This window comes from Carcharhinus amblyrhynchos, chromosome 24 (assembly GCF_965287045.1).
Source record: "Carcharhinus amblyrhynchos chromosome 24, sCarAmb.v2.hapA, whole genome shotgun sequence".
In the NCBI taxonomy this organism is placed as follows: domain Eukaryota; kingdom Metazoa; phylum Chordata; class Chondrichthyes; order Carcharhiniformes; family Carcharhinidae; genus Carcharhinus; species Carcharhinus amblyrhynchos.
The window spans coordinates 3,615,135-3,629,577 of NC_137347.1; the positions used below are offsets into that span (position 1 = coordinate 3,615,135).

Sequence of the window (14,443 nt, forward strand, 5' to 3'; positions counted from 1 at the left end):
GTCAAGCACATTGCTATGGGTCTGGAGTTATGTGTAGGACACCCAGGTAGACCAGGTAAGGATGGCAGGTATCCTTCCCTAAAGAGTATCAGTGGACATTAGCAGATAAGTTAGGTTTTCACAACAATCGACAGTAATTCCATGTTAACCATTGCGAGATTAGCTTTATATTTCTGATTTTAATTGCATTCAAGTTCCACCAGCTGTCATGGTTTGTGTGACCATATGTCCCAAAAGCCTTTGGATTACTAGCTCAGCATCATTACCACTTCAACGTCCTCTCCAGTATTTGTTAGAGAATGTTGAGTCAAAGTGTTTTAGGGATGATTTGTCTGTTGTTAAAATCTAAGAAATCATCAATGATGGTGAGGTATTTTCTCTGTTTGAACTATTGTCAAAGTGTTAGGAGTATAATTCGGCCATCTGTTCTGGCAATATTCTTTTATTTGAATTCATTTGTCATCCTGTCGTTGTGCACGCTTGATTCCTTGAAATTTCTTTTCTCTGGCTGAAAACTGTTTAGCTATGAGAAAAGTACATTTTATTGAAGAAGTATTGACTTCCTCAATAAAAATGTAAGTCTATCACTTGCATTCTTGATGAAGTATCTGCAGCCATCTGGTCTTCCACTGAACATACTCAGTAACAGAATTGTACTTCATAAGTCTCAATCTAAAATGTTGGATTCTTGGTAGCATTGTTGCAATTTCATTTAGGTTAAGAAGAAGAACAAAAGGTTGATTTCACTTTTAAATCTTAACCTCATCGTGACATAATCAATGCATGTTTTGTCTGTATAGAACACAAAACAATACCTTTCATTGTATACCAATAAATGTTAACATATCAGATCAAGTCAAGGAAGGTATGGAGCAAAGTGTTTACTGACTGCATTACAGATGCCTTAAATAGGGAAGAAAGTTTGCAGCTCCTGATGCAATATCTGATAAAAAAATGTGTGCTTTTGGAGAATTATGAAGGGTGGATTACTTTTGACGGGATTAGAAGACAAAAAAACAGTCACTGGAGGAATATATCATAGAATTCGATAAAGGCCATTACAGATGAATGAGATTTAAATTGGAGATTTCAGATGCAGTTTAAGTTCTTGGAATGTGTCTGCTGGTCTCTGATGGATTATGTTCTGATAATGACAGGAGTACAATTTATGGAGACAGAGTCCCTCTTGATCAAATGGTAACATCTTTAAAAATGTTTTTTTGGGAAACAATAACTTGCCACCATTTTTTTCAATACAAATTGGAATGCCAAAGCATCAAGAGTAGAGGATTAATTGGAGCTCAGCTGCATGCTCGATCAAATGGTATATGAAGGCCCCTAAACAGAGACAGTCACATTAATAACAGACCTTATAAAAGCAAATTACTGCAGATGCTGAAATCTGAAACCAAATACATAATGCTGGAAAATCTCAGCAGGTCTGGCAGCATCTGAAAGGAAAGAAAAGAGCTGAGGTTTCAAGTCCAGATGACCCCTTGTTAAAGTTAAAAGGCATAGAAAGTGGGAGATATTTATATTGTAGGGTGAAGGAATGAAAGATGAGTCACAGCTACAAAAACAAGGGGAAAGGCTAAGAGATGCTAATAGCAGTCCATAGAGACATGGCAAGGGCTGGAGCTAGAAGAGTTGGGATTCAAGGGATTGCGACTGGTTGAGGGCTGAGGATGGGCTGATGAGTTGTTGAAGCTTGCATTCCTTAACATCTGTAAGAAACAGGAAAAGTTTCTCATTAACACTTCGAAATGATATGAAGGATGAAATGAAACTGGGGACAGGGCCAGCTGTCTCCTCCATATCGGAGACACCGAATGTAGACTGGATGATCGCTTTGCTGACCACTTTCGGTCTGTGCGCAGTCAGGACCCTGAACCTCCCGTTGCTTGCCATTTTAACACATGATCTAGTCCTTAGCCTGCTGCAATGTTCCAGTGAAGCTCAATGCAAACTGGAGGAACAGCACCTCATCTTCCGGCTAGGCGCTTTACAGCCTTCCAGTCTCAACATCGAATTCAACAACTTCAGATGACTAGCTCCACCCCACCTAGATCCCTTTGTTTTCATTGTATTTAACTGTTCTCTACCCTTTATTTCTTTATTTTTCTTTTCCCTCTCCACTCTTTTCCCCTATCTTATCTCTGTTTTCTTATCTTCTCTCCTCCTTTGCTCCCCTTTTTCTCAATTTTACCCCTCTTCCACCCATCTCCCCCCACTCCCCACATCTTCATCTGTCACAGCTTATGTCTGATTTCAGGTTCTCTGCCATTTGGCCATTCACATCTTCTATTCTCTCTATGGACTGACTGCCATTAGCCTTTCCCCTCATTTTTGTGCCTGTGACTCATCTTTCATTCCATCACCCTACAGTATAAATATCTCCCACTTGCTATGCTTTTTAGCTTTGACAAAAGGTCATCTAGAGTCAAAACATCAACTCTTTTCTCTCCTTGCAGATGCTGCCAGACCTGCTGGGATTTTCCAGCATTTTCTCTCTTCGAAACGGATCTGAAATTGAAACTGGCTATAACTGGTTTGATCATGGAGAAAGAGATGTACATGAGAGGATGATAAAAAACATTTGAACCAAAGAAATGGTAACGGGATGGTGAATCACTGTTTTCAATGCAATCTCCCATATCACGACATAGTGAATCGTCCAAAAAGAAGAACCCATGTCTTTGAAGCCACACGTGAAGCAGAATATATAGAAACGGACAGTGAGAAGAATAAGGACCATTAAGCCATTGTTTTGGTCACAGAAAATTTGAGTCCAATAATGAGTTTACTGATGATAGACTCTTCTAACTGTGCTATGTTGGGTGTGGATGTTGTTCGTCCATCGTCACGAAGAGGACCTCGGCACCATTAGTCATTTTGAGGCTGGATGCGGTGTGTCTGAAGATGACTGATCAGGCCAATTCGGGCACGGAATGTCCTGGCACATATTGGACAGACTTGTATAGACACTGTTGTGTGCTGGTGGCTCTGGACTTGCGCAGCTCATGCTTAAGTTGCGCTTCAGCAATACACCTTGCTTCATAAGCTTGACAGCCTTTGTGGATGAGGCAGTGCCAGGTAGGGCAGTTTTGTGCCAGTGTTTCCCAGGTGGTCGTGTCTATGTCAAGTGACTTCAGGGAGGCCGTGAGTGTGTCTTTGAAATGTTTCTTCTGCCCTCCATGTGAGTGTCTTCCAGCAGAGAGTTCCCCAGAAAGGAACTGCTTGGATATGTGCTCGTCTGACATATGGATGACATGGCCTGCCCACCGGGTCTGCGCTCTCATCGGCAGTGTGTGGACTGATGGTAGGCTTGCTTGAGAGAGAACTTCAGTGTCTGGTACTTTGTCTTGCCATCTGATGCGTAATACTCTGCGAAGACAAGTCATGTGGAAATGATTGAGCTATCTTGCACGCCTTCGATACACAGTCCACGTTTCACAGGCATACAGGAGGGTACTGAGTACCGCGGCCCTGTAGACCTTCAGTTTTGTTGCTGGGCTGATTCCTCGACGTTCCCATACAATGGATTGCAGACTACCGAAAACAGAACTTGCCTTTGCTATTCTGCAGTTAACTTCAGTATCAATAGTCACTGCTTGGGAGAGGGTGCAGCCAAGATAAGTGAACTGGTCCACTGCCTGTAGTTTCTGCCCTTTGACTGTGATTATGGGTTCTGTGTACGGTGCATGAGGAGCAGGCTGGTGCATGACTTCAGTTCTTTTATTGTTGATGGTGAGACTAAAGTTGTCACAAGCCGTGGAAAATTTGTTCATACTGACTTGCATCTCTGGCTCTGAGCCAGCATACAGGGTGCAGTCATTGGCAAAGAGGAAATCTCTCACAACAGTCTCTTTCACTTTGGTAATAGCTTGAAGTCTCCTCAGGTTGAAGAGCTTCCCATCCACTCTGTACTTGAGGCTGATTCCAGCAACACTGTCCTGAAAGGCATTATTCAGCATGGCAGTAACATCATGCTGAACAGTGTGGGTGTGAGCACACAGCCCTGTTTGACACCACTGGTGACTGGGAATGCTTCAGAGGATTCTTCGCCATCCAGTACTCTGGCCATCATGACATCATGGAACTGGCGTACCATTTGAATGAATTTGGGGGGCAGCCGAACTTTGACATGATCCTTCACAGGCCTTGTCGGTTTACAGTGTTGAAAGCTTTCACGTGGTCAACAAAGGTTGTGTAGAGCTCGTGATTCTGCTCCTGACACTTCTCCTGAAGTTGGTGCGCAGCAAAAATCATGTCAGTAGTCCCACGACCTTTGCAGAAGCCACACTGTGACTCTGGAAGCAGGCCCAGCTCCAGATGAGTGACCAGACGATTTAGCAGGACTCTTGTGAGGGTTTTTCCTGTGATGGAGAGTAGCAAGATCCCTCTGTGGTTGTCACATACTTGCTGATTGCCCTTCCTCTTGTAGAGGTGTACGATGGAAGCATCTTTAAGTTCTTTAGGAATGGATCCTTGCTTCCAAAAGGACTGTAACAACTTGGTGAGCTTCTCGATAAGTACAGGACCAGCAGCTTTGTAGATCTCTGCCGGTATGGCATCTGCTCCTGGGGTTTTGCCACTGGACAGCTGGCTGACAGCTTTCGTGACTTCGGCTACTGTCTGTGGGTCATCCATGGCGCTGTTGATATCAACCTGGGGAATCCTGTCTATTGCTTCATCGTTAATAGATGACGGTCGGTTGAGGACGGCTTCAAAGCCTATCTCTGCAGGATCTGAGCATTCTCTGGAATGAGAGTTGTACTACCTGTACTCAGGAGGGGGGAACTCCTGAGAGATTGAGATCCATAGAGAGTGTTGAGGGCTTCATAGAACCATTTCCTCCCAGGGGGTTCTGATCGCGGGAGGGGTGGGGGGGTCTGATCCAGGGTAGGGGTGTCTGCCGGGAGGGCCTGTCTCCCGGGGGAGTCCGATCGCAGCTCATTCCACCCCCCCGCCCCCACCTCTATTTTTCTTTCGCGCCCGGGTGCACTGTTTCAGATCTTTTTCGAAAGGCGCATGCACAGTTCAGAGCTCCGATCGTTCCGGCAGCGCTAAACCCCGCCCACAGTGCGGATTGGATCAGGGCCGGCAAAAGTGTATGGGCGCGCTGGAATGAGGATTCTGAGCTGGGATCCATTTTACACCTGGATCCTAGCTCCGATTGGTAAAATTACAAACAACAGCTTGATGGACAAAAACAAGATTACTTTGAAGCTTCATAAGCAGTTTGCTCATCCAGCACCAAAGACTGAAAGCACTGCTTCAGGGCTCCGATGTGCTAGATAATGGCTATACTGATCTCATGGAGCAAATGTCAGCCCAATGTGAGATTTGTACAAAATACAGAAGGATGCCCCCGCATCCAGTCATGAGTCAACCATTGGCTCAGGATTTCAACGATTTTGGATTTGATGATTTGGGATAAAGAGAAAGGCAGCTGCCTTTACGACACTTTGTGTATATGTCCACCTGGTTCAGCATATCTATGGTGGATTTATAGCAACAGAAAAAAGACTATTGTGGACAAAATTATGACTTATTGGATTGAACAGGGTTGGAGGACCATCTAAATTCTTGATGAACAATGGGGGTGAATTTGCGAATGATAAGTTCCAAGATATGTCTGAAAACTTAAACGTTGTGATGATGATGTACACTTTAGCAGAATGCCCATTCAGCAATGGTCTCTGTGAACGGAATCATGCAGTAATAGATGCTATGGGCATAAGGTTTTGACCGATCAACCAGGCTGTAAATTGCAAATTGCGCATTAGCGTGAGCAGTGCAGGTGAAAAAAATCATTGTCGATGGTGGGGAGGCTATAGACTCTACCAATTGGCGTATGGGAGAAAGTCAAAGTTACCATCAGTATTGACAGATGTTCCTCAGGCATTAGAAGGGAGAAGCATAGCTTCAGTTTTTCTCTGAATGCCACGTACGCAGGGAGAAAGATTTTTGTTCAGGTTGTGGTTTCAAAGTGGATATTATAAGCCCTAAGGAATCACATAAGACCAACATGGGTACATTTTAAAAAAAATGATCTGGTCTACTATAAAAAGGAGGGCCAAAAAGAGTGAAAGGAGCCAGGTAAAGTGATGGGGGCGAATGACAGGGTAGCCATACTACAATATGATAGCCAGACCGTGCAAGACCACTCTTCAAGACTACTGGGAATTGATTATGAATTTGGAGCACTTGAGCAAGATGTGGAATTGACAACTATAAATGAGAGGCAATCTGATGACCAGCTAAACAACAGTGAGGCAGAATATGAAGCCGCTAACCAAAGTGGTTTCGTATATACTTGGGTCAAGTGAGTGGAGGGATGCCACTACAATTGGAAGAACAGGAAATTCTCAGAAAAATACAAATACTGGTTCAAAGTTCAAGTGCAATGACAGAAAGTTAAATAGGTTGGGAAAATAGGGTGCAAGAATGAGATTTAAATTCTGATGGTGAATCAGTGAGCACTTGTGAACCCGGAAATGGTTTTGTGATCAAAATTATGTTAACACAGAACAGCTCTGATAGTAACAACCCTGATAGGGGCAGACATGGCAGTAGAGGCCAGAGTATAATGAGGAAACCACCGACAGTATTAGCAGCAGAAGCCCCTATGATAGGGAAGTTTTAGTAGTTGTCAATAAAATGGAGAGAAGACCATAAGACATAGAAGCAGAATTAGGCCACTAGCCCATCGAGTCTGCTCCGCTATTCAATCATGGCTGATATCTTATGGAAGTAAGAGAGGCCAAACAAAGAGAATTGGACAACTGGAAAGAGTTAGGAGTGCATAGTGAGATGCCAGATGAAGGGTAGCACTTTTCCATTCGTGGGTTTGTACAGAGAAAGTTTTGCAAGATGGGATTTATGAAGCAAAGGCCATATTCGTAGCCCATGGGTATGAGGAACGTTTGGACGGGCAAGTCATTAGGGTTGACTTGCTCACAGTGAAGACAGTGACACTGATTTTTTTGTTTAGCCATCCTAGCCCTAATAATTGCGAATGTAAGTGTTATGTAACGAGGCGGGTAGAATTAGGGACCTTGTGGTGAAGGATCCTCTTGGGGAGAGTGATCATTGTATGGTGGAGTTTCTGCTGCAGATGGAGTAGGAGAAAGTGGGTTCCCGGACACGCGTCCTTTGTTTGAACAGAGGGCAGTACAGCAGGATGAGAGAAGAATTGACGAATGTTGACTGGGGGAGTGCGTTGGAAGGTAGGCCTGCTGAGGAGCAGTGGAGGATCTTTAAGGAGATCTTTCTTGGTGCTCAGCAGAAATTTATTCCGATGGTTAAAAAGGACTGTAGGAGGAGAGGTAATAAGCCGTGGATAACGAAGGAGGTGAAAGAAAGTGTTAAATTAAAAGCGGAGGCGTTTAGAGTAGCTAAGAGTAGTGGGCGAGAAGAGGATTGGGAGAGGTTTAAATGTCAACAAAGATTGACAAAGAAGTTGATAAAGAAGGGTAGGATAAACTATGAAGCTGGGCTAGCGCTTAATATAAAAAAGGATAGCAAGAGTTTTTATAAATATATGAAAAGGAAGAGGCTGGCTAGGGTGAACGTTGGACCCTTAGAGGATGAGAGGGGGGACTTAGTGGTAGGGGATGGGGAAATGGCTGAGGCCTTGAATAACTTTTTTGTTTCGGTCTTCACGGAGGAGGACGTGAATAATTTGCCGGGTGTTAGCGATGGAAAGATGGTAGGACTGGAGGGTCTCAATGACATTATTGTTACTAGAAAGGCGGTGCTCGACAGACTGGAGGGACTGATTGTGGACAAGTCCCCAGGACCGGATGGAATGCATCCGAGGGTTCTGAAAGAAATGGCGGAGGTGATAGTGGATGCCTTGGTGGTTATTTTCCAAATGTCGCTGGATTCTGGGGAAGTGCCGGAAGATTGGAAAACGGCTAATGTTACGCCGTTGTTTAAGAAGGGTGGCAGGCAAAAGGCAGGGAATTATAGGCCGGTTAGTTTAACGTCTGTTGTAGGTAAAATGTTAGAATCCGTCATCAAGGAGGAAGTAGTGAGGCATCTTGAGGGGAATTGCTTGATAGAGCAGACACAGCACAGTTTCGTTAAGGGGAAGTCGTGTCTGACAAATTTATTGGAGTTCTATGAGGATGTGTCTAGGGCGGTGGATAGAGGAGAGCCGGTGGATGTGGTCTTTCTTGATTTTCAGAAAGTGTTTGACAAGGTACCTCACAAGAGGTTATTGCAGAAGGTAAGGGGGCATGGAGTTGGAGGTAGGGTGTTAGCGTGGATAGAGGATTGGTTGTCAAATAGGAGGCAGAGAGTGGGGGTTAATGGGTGCTATTCGGATTGACGGTTGGTGACTAGTGGAGTGCCCCAGGGGCTGGTGCTGGGGCCTCAGCTATTTATCATTTATATAGATGATCTGGAGGAGGGAACCGAGTGTATGGTGTCGAAATTTGCTGATGACACCAAGATTGGTGGAACGGCAAATTGCGCGGAGGGTGTAGAATGTCTGCAGAAGGATCTAGATAGGCTGGGCGAATGGGCCAGGAAATGGCAAATGGCAAATGGAATTTAATGTTGGCAAGTGCGAGGTGGTCCACTTTGGTAGGAATAATGGTAGAAAGGACTATTACTTACGTGGCGAAAAACTGCAGCAGGCGACGGTGCAGAGGGACCTCGGGGTCCTTGTGCATGAGTCGCAAAAACCCAGCCTGCAGGTGCAGCAGGTGGTCAGGAAGGCTAATGGGATGCTGGCCTTCATAGCGAGGGGGATTGAATATAAAAGTAGGGAGGTCTTGCTGCAGCTGTATAGGGCATTGGTGAGGCCGCAGCTGGAGTACTGTGTGAAGTTTTGGTCGCCGCACTTACGCAAGGATATTTTGGCCTTGGAGGGAGTGCAGAGGAGGTTTACTAGGCTGATACCGGAGTTGAGGGGGTTGAGCTATGAGGAGAGGCTGAATAAACTAGGCTTGTACTCGTTAGAGTTTAGAAGAATGAGGGGAGATCTCATTGAGACGTATAAGATGATAAATGGGATGGATAGGATAGAGGTGGAGAGACTCTTCCCACTCAGAAAGGACAGTAGGACTAGGGGGCACAGCCTCAAGATAAAGGGGGGGCGGTTTAGAACGGAGTTGAGGAGGAACTTCTTCACTCAAAGGGTGGTGAATCTCTGGAATTCTCTGCCCGTTGAAGTGGTGGAGGCTGCCTCGCTAAATATTTTTAAGACGCGGGTTGATGGGTTTTTGATAAGCGAGGGGATTAAGGGTTATGGGGAGAGGGCGGGAATGTGGAACTGAGCCACGACAGATCAGCCATGATCTTATTGAATGGCGGGGCAGGCTCGAAGGGCTAGATGGCCTACTCCTGCTCCTATTTCTTATGTTCTTATGTAAGTCTGTGGACATTAAAGTATCATTTCTGCAGGGTGAAGCATTTCAAAGTTTTTTTGAAGCAGGTAGTACACAGTGGAAACTGAACAGATGTATAAACGGATTGAATGATGCATCAAACGTTTGGTATGTTCTGTATAATCCATACTACTGAAGACTAGCTGTGTCCAGTTAAAACCAGATCCTGCTATGTTCTACTGGAAGTCTGAAGGAAAAATGGCAGAAGTTTTCATGATGTTGACTTCATATGGGGTGGCACAGATTAAATTAGAAAGAGGTGATTAATAGGTTAAAGATGTAATTTAAAATAGAGAGTCAAACTGCTGGTGCTTTTCACTATCTTGGTCTTGGTATATGACAAAGCAAATCTAGGGTAACAATGAATCAACAGGGATATCTGGACAGCATTGATCCTATTCCCAAAACCAGAGAAAGGTCAATTCAAAAAAATAGGAACCGGTCAACAAAAAGAAACCAAATTTTTGATGAGTACGATAGGAGAAGTCATGCACGCAGACAAGACCACATAAGAGTTATAATATTCCAGAACTAAGAAATATTTTGAGACATTCTTCAGATCGAGAGATCTTGCAGGTAAATAAAACTTGAAAAAAGATGGAACTAGGTGATGTGTAATTAAATTCCTGGCACGGGGAGAACCAGAGACATGGGGGCGAATTTTCCCATTCCGCCTGCCATGGGAATCTGGGAATCGTAGTAGGTGAGGAGCAGACCATAGAAAGGTCCATTGACTTCAGGTGGGATTTTCTGGTTTCAGAGCAAATGTGGCTGGAAAATCCCGTTCATGAAGTTAGTTGTGTTCAGCGATGCTTCACATGTCAATTCACCAGATAGACACTCAAGCAGTGCCAGTTTCATTATATTCTTGGTCAGTATGAAGGGAAAATGTTGCCCCTTGGCCTGGGAAGCAAAGAAAATAAAAAGGGTAGTCATAAATCATTGGCAGCTGAAACCCTAGCACTACTGGAAGTGGTGGGTATGGGAATATATTTGTCTGACACATCTACAGAAATATTTTTAAGGCAATGTTGGAAAACAAGGTATCAATTCAGTGTTATGTGGGCAAGCAATCTTTATGGGACAATGTTCACTCGACAAAAAGTGTAGCAGAAAAGTGACTGAGAATTGATTTGGTCAGCATTAAACAAATACTGGAAAACAAGGAAGTTTGAAAGCTAAACTGGCTTGGTGAAAATCCATAATTATCTATCTGTTTTATTCAAAGAAGTGTGGGAACAGGAAATTTGTTGAGAATATTGGAGGATGGTTACCTGAATTAGTTTGAAAGAAAAGGGGGAAATCTGCTGTAATGGAACCAATAATAACAGGTTGTGAGGGTCAGCTGACCAGATGGACAAGGTAACCAATGGCATCATTGCTATGGTGGTCAGCTGACCCAGTAGAAACAGGAAGCAGATGAGGATGGGCAAGCACTTATGGTGGTCAAAGCTTTGACAAAGGGTCATCAGGACTCAAAACGTCAATTCCTTTCTCTCTTTCCAGATGCTGCCAGACCTGCTGAGATTTTCCAACATTTTCTCTTTTGGTTCAGATTCCAGCATCCACAGTAATTTGCTTTTATTCCTAGCTTCTGACCTGCTCTTGTAGGTACAGTATTTATATGGCTAACATAGTTAAGTTTCTTGGTAATCCCCAGGACGTCGATCATGGAGGAATTCAGCAATGATAATGCTGCATAGTATCAAGGAGCAATGGTTAAATTCTCTCTTGTTGGAGATGGTCATTGCCTAATGTTTTTGTGGCACAATTGTTACCTGCCTGTTCTTCGCCCAAGCATGGATATTGTCCATGTCTTGCTGCATTCGGACTGCTTCAGTACCTGAGGAGTGCTGAACTTTGTGTAATTAGTAGTAAACATCCCCACTTCTGATCTTAAGTTGGAAAGAAGGTCATTGATGGATCAGCTGAAGATGGTTGGGCTAAGGTCACTACCCTGAGGAACTTCTGCAATGATATTATGGAGATGAGATGACTGACCTCCTAACACCACAACCATCTTCCTTTGTGCTAGGGACAATTCCAACCAGCAAACAGTCCCCCTCACCAATTTGCATTGACTTCAGTTTTGCTAGGGCTCCTTGATACCACATTTAGTAAAATGCGGACTTCAAGGGTAGTGACTCTCACCTCACTTCTACAAGGCACGACACTGGAATGTGATGGAGCGTGCACAAGAACACAAAAATTAGAATTTCTTGAGCCTGCTGCTGCATTCAATAAGATCCTGCCTGATCAAATTGTGGCCTCAACTCCACTTTCCTGTTCTCCATATTTGCCTGGATTGGAGAAGCTCCAAGAATTCTCAAAAGGCTCTACGCCATCCAGGATAAAGCAGCCCACTGGGTTGGCACCTCATTCATCACATTAAATATTCACTCTCTCCACCACTGGTACACATTGGAGGCTGTATGTTTCATCTATAAATTGCATTGCAGCAACTCGTCAATCCTCCTTTTACATCTTTGAGAGCAAACTGTGATTTTACCATCCAGAAGGCTAAGTGCAGCAGATTTATGAGAAGCATGGCAATACTACCACCTAAAAGTTCCCCTCCAAACCACACACAATCGTGACTTGGAACTTCTTTGTTGTTCTTTCATTACTACTGGGTTAAAATCCTGGACCTCCCTCTATAACAGCACTTGGGGTGTACCACTAAAAGGTGGCTCACCTTCTCAAGGATGATTAGGGATGGATATTAAATTCCAGCCTTGCATAACGTCTGGGCAAGTATAAAAAGCACATGCAATTAAATGGTGTTGGCATAAGTGAATAAACACAATTTCTTCAGAAAAGGTGAAGACAACTTTTGATTAACATTTCATGAACAAGTTGTTCTTCGGGATACTTCACGAAAAGTAAATCGTTGTATTGTTAGAGCACTACGTGAAATAAGTACTTGCATTTGCATGGCACCATAACATGCCTCAATATATTACTACAAAATAAACTAGTTTATTTAGAGTCCAGCTTTTATAAATAAATAGGCTAAGCTTGACTGCTCAGGAAATATTCATGTCTTATGTGGTCAGCTCCACTTTCTGTTTAAATGTTAGCTGGTGCTTGCACACTGATGTAGTGTTCTCTATTTCCTTTATCTTCTTACATGTATTGAAGAAAACTAACAAGGCTTGAAAAATCCACTTGGCATAAAGCCCAGAGAAACTTAACAATTTAATGAGCTGAAAAATAAATCAAATTTCTGACTTGAAATAAACAATGGTGCATTTTCCACACCCTTTCCAATATTCAAGCTTTTCTATCTTTATCTCTAACTGCTAAGGGTTTCTTATCTCTCCTGTTTTACCTTGCTATCTTCAATCTGATTTTCTCTATGCTTTCAATTTCTCCCATCTCTTGCCAATCTATCATAGAAACCATAGAAACCATGGAAAATTTGCAGCTCAGAAATAGGCCTTTGGCCCTTCTTGTCGTATAAGATGATGAAGGGGATGGATAGGGTAGAGGTGGAGAGGTTCTTCCCGCTCAGAAAGGACAGCAGGATTAGAGGGCACAGCCTCAAGATAAGGGGGCGGGGGGGCAGTTTAGAATGGAGTTGAGGAGGAACTTCTTCACTCAAAGGGTGGTGAATCTCTGGAATTCTCTGCCCGTTGAAGTGGTGGAGGCTACCTCGCTAAATATATTTAAGACACGGGTAGATAGGTTTTTGGTAGGCAAGGGGATTAAGGGTTATGGGGAGAAAGCGGGCAAGTCGAACTGAACCACTTCAGATCAGCCATGATCTTATTGAATGGCGGGGCAGGCTCGAGGGGCTAGATGGCCTACTCCTGCTCCTACTTCTTATGTTCTTATGCTGAACCATTTTTTGCCAAATCCCACTGACCTGCACATGGACCATATCCTTCCACGCCCCTCTCATCCATGTACCTGTCCAAGTTTTTCTGAAATGTTAGAAGTGACCCTGCATTTACCACTTTATCCAGCAGCTCATTCCACACTCCCATCACTCTCTGCTTGAAGAAGCCCCCCCCCCCTAATATTCCCTTTAAACTTTTCTCCTTTCACCCTTAACCCATGCCCTCTGGTTTTTTTCTCCCCTAGCCTCAGTGGAAAAAGCCTGCTTGCATTCACTCTATCTATACCCATCAAAATCTTATACACCTCTATCAAATCTCCCCTCATTATTCTACGCTCCAGGGAATAAAGTCCTAACCTATTCAATCTCTCTCTGTAACTCAGCTTCTCAAATCTCAGCAACTTCCTCGTGAACCTTCTCTGCACTCTTTCAACCTTATTTACATCCTTCCTGTAATTAGGTGACCAAAACTGTCCACAATACTCTAAATTTGGCCTCACCAATGCCTTATATAACCTTATCATAACACTCCAACTTTTATACTCGATACTCCAATTTATGAAGGCCAATGTACCAAAAGCACTCTTTAAGACCCTATCCACCTGTGATGTCACCTTTAGGGAATTCTGTACCTGTATTCCCAGATCCCTCTGTTTATCCTCAGAGTCCTACATTCACCCTGTACGTTCTACTTTGGTTTGTCCTTCCAAAGTGCAACACCTCACATTTGTCTGTGTTAAATTCCATTTGCCATTTTTCAGCCCATTTTCCTAGTTGGTCCAAGTCCCTCTGCAAGCTTTGAAAACCTTCCTCACTGACCACTACACCTCCAATCTTTGTATCATCAACAAATTTGCTGAGCCAATTTACCACATTATCATCCAGATTATTGATATAGATGACAGCAACTACAGACCCAACACCGATCCCTGTGTCATAGGCCTCCACTCAGAGAAGCAATCCTCCACAACCACTCTCTGGCTTCTTTCATTGAGCCAGTGTCCAATCCAATTTACTACCTCCCCATGTATACCTAGCGACTGAACCTTTCTAACTAACCTCCCATGAGGGACCTTGTCAAAGGCCTTGCTAAAGTCCAGATAGACAACATCCACCGCCTTTCCTTCATCCACTTTCCTGGTAACCTCCTGGAAAAACTCTGATTGGTCAAACATGACCTACCATGCACAAAGTCAATAAA

General features: G+C 43.7%; 1 protein-coding gene across 5 annotated transcripts in view; it reads right to left on the bottom strand.

Annotated features, from left to right (window-relative positions):
• The window catches only part of adgrb2 (adhesion G protein-coupled receptor B2), a 930,376-nt gene that overhangs the window by 351,424 nt on the left and 564,509 nt on the right, over window positions 1-14,443 (bottom strand). The gene's annotated exons all lie outside the window — the stretch shown is intronic.